The following is a 3,032-nucleotide window of genomic DNA, read 5'->3' as shown; positions in this document are numbered from 1 at the left end:
GGTGTTGCAGAAGACTCTTGAGAGCCCCTTGGACTGCAAGGATATCCAACCAGTCCATTCTGAAGGAGATCAACCCTGGGATTTCTTTGGAAGGAATGATGCTGAAGCTGAAATTGCAGTACTTTGGCCACCTCATGCGAAGTGTTGTCTCATTGGAAAAGACTCTGATGCTGGGGGGGTTGGGGGCAGGAGGAGAAGGGGACAACAGAGCATGAGATGGCTGGATGGCATCACTGACTGAAAGGACATGAGTCTGAGTGAACTCAGGGAGTTGGTCATGGACAGGGAAGCCTGACGTGCTGCGATTCATGGGGTCGCAAAGAGTCGGACATGACTGAGCAACTGAACTGAACTGAAGTGAAAATGGATAGATTTTGCTCTGCACACAAAAAGATTCAAAACGAAAGTGCATAACTCTTAAGCATATCACTTTTATTTCAAGCTAACCCTTAAATTGCAACTTATGCTTTTATATTTAGAATTTAGCATACATAGTCTCCATTAGACTTCAGTTGTGTTGAGTCCAGGATATAAAATACTAGACATTAATAGAGAATAAAAATCTTATGTATTATTAATGATTCCTCTAAATCCCTTTAATTTATAGAATTACAAAACAAAAAAGATAAATGCCTAATTGTACTATTTTCACTGATGGAATCTCAAAAATATCTAGCAAATGATGAAATTTGTTCTTTGGGATTTTCTGAGGTTCTCAGTCTCCAAATGTTTCTTTTTGTGATGTTTCTGTTTGTCTCTGTGATAACTCTGGTGGGAAAGGGCATCATTATTCTCATAAGCAGGACAGACCAGACTCTCCAGACTCCCATGTACTTTTCTTCAGTAATTTTTCCTTCTTGGAAATCTGTTATGTGTCTGCCACTCTTCCTAGAATGCTCATAAGCTTTGGACTCAGAAAAGACATATTTCTTTGCTTGTTTGTGCAACATAGATGAATTTTGTCCTTATATTTGGAAACATAGAGTGCCTGCTTCTTACAGTGATGACCTATGACCACTATGTGGCCATTTGTGGTCTCTTGAACTATCCTCTGGTCATGAACCACAAGATCCATGTCCAGCTGGTGGCTGCCTGCTGTGTCACTGGTGTTCCAACTGAGGTAGGGCAGACGTGCCATATTTTCTCTCTGTCCTTTTGTAGGTCCAACCAAATCAGTCACTACTTTTTTGACACCCCCTCCCCCCCCACCCCACCCAGTACTGAAGCTGGCCTGTAGGGACACTTTTCTGAACGAGATGTTGGTCTTTACAGTTGCTGTGCTTTTTGTTATGGTCCCTTTTCTGCTGACTCTTGGCTCCTACAGTAGAATCACTTCCACCATCCTGAAGTTGCCATCAGCAATAGGAAGAGCAAAGGCTTTCTCCAGCTGCTCATCTCATGTCATGGTTGTGACTTTATTACTTGGATCTGCAATCATTACATATTCATGACCTAAATTCAGAAATTCTTCCAGAACAGACAAATTTCTCTCACTTTTCTATAACACTATCACCGTGATGTTTAAAACCCTGATATACATGCTGACAAATAAGGATGTCTTGGCAGTCTTGAGAAAACTGCTACCTTAATGTAAAGCATTAGCTGCTTGATTTAAACTCATTTTTTGTTTTCCTATTTAATTTTGCCATTGTATAATCAGAAATAGTTAGGTTGCTTTCCCACATGATTAATAGATATATATATTCATTCATTCCTGGCCTTATTGTTTTATGCTGGATTTTTTTAAAATATCAGGATTATATTATGCTGTCTTGCTGATAAGAAACTATGTATTTAGACAATATTATATTTAGTCCACAAATTTACTGGTGATTTGCAATTTTATAAGAAAATATAGTATCACTTACTTACCTTTTCCCCTAAAACCGTAGATATTTTTGTACTTTCCTGTTCCTTTGATTATCATGCACTTTTTTTTCCCCTTTTCATGATATTTTTAGATAATATAGATGGCAAAAGTTTGGAGAACTTTTGCTAAATATCTATGTGTTTTTAAGTTTAGACATTTTACTTTTCAATGACTTCAATTTGATCATTCTGTAAAGATTAAATATAAAACTGCATAATGATCCTTAAATTTTTGTAGTGTGGCAGTAAATTTTTACCCTCTGCTTCTCTCTGAATTATTCTCTGTAGATATATTTTGTTTATATAGCCAAATCATGCTACTAGCATCTTGATAATTTGTTAACTTAATTTTTATTAATGCAAAAAATATGAATGCATGTTTGCTGTTCAGAAATATAAGATGTATGGGGTTCAATGATTTTCTGCCCATATAGTGTTATCCATTCTCTAAGATCTCTTGCTTTAAAAAAAAATTATTTTGGTGAAGTATATAATTGAAATTAAAAATAATTGGGGTATTTAGTACATTATTTTCCCAAGTTTTCCTTGTTGTAAAGGATGATACTTGATAAGACAGAATCACTATATTAAACTAAAAGAAATTACTGTTAAAAAGACCTTGTATTTCTTCAAATGGAAAGAGCTGAACTACGGACAGTACATTGGATCATTTTCAGTCAAACTGATTGAGAAATGATGCAATCTGAGGATATTTTTTCTTTTTTATTTTCTTTTTAAATCTGTGTTTCTCTTATTATATTATGTGTTTAAATTATTTTTCATCAGACCGTAATTCATCTATCAGCTAGTTCTCTTCTTTGAGTAGGTATCATATCATCAAAAAAGACATCTAAAAAGCACACAAAAATTACAGCAATCATTTCAGAGGAGATAATGTGCAGATGACAGTAACAGATGACAACTGTGGCTATTACAAATTACCTGTTGAGAGGACTAAAGGAAGTAAAATATAAAAGTTGGTTTTGTAGCCATTTTGAAGTCCTCTGTTTCAATATTCTGTTGCTGCACAACAGATTATATCCAAAATTTATGGTTTATAATAATATAATTTGATTGTATCACATGCATTGCCCAGTATTGAGGCAGGGATCAGCTGCATGGTTGTTCTCTTCCATATAGCATTGACTGTCATCACTAAAGAG

At 35.4% G+C, this 3,032-nt stretch overlaps 1 pseudogene; it reads left to right on the top strand.

Annotated features, from left to right (window-relative positions):
• Positions 1-654: 654 nt before the first annotated feature.
• LOC138072298 (olfactory receptor 10AG1-like) lies at positions 655-1,589 on the top strand (annotated as a pseudogene).
• Positions 1,590-3,032: the final 1,443 nt, after the last annotated feature.

Source organism: Capricornis sumatraensis, unplaced genomic scaffold, assembly GCF_032405125.1.
Source record: "Capricornis sumatraensis isolate serow.1 unplaced genomic scaffold, serow.2 scaffold1, whole genome shotgun sequence".
NCBI classification, from domain to species: Eukaryota; Metazoa; Chordata; class Mammalia; order Artiodactyla; family Bovidae; genus Capricornis; species Capricornis sumatraensis.
This window is presented reverse-complemented; position numbering and strand designations above follow the sequence as displayed.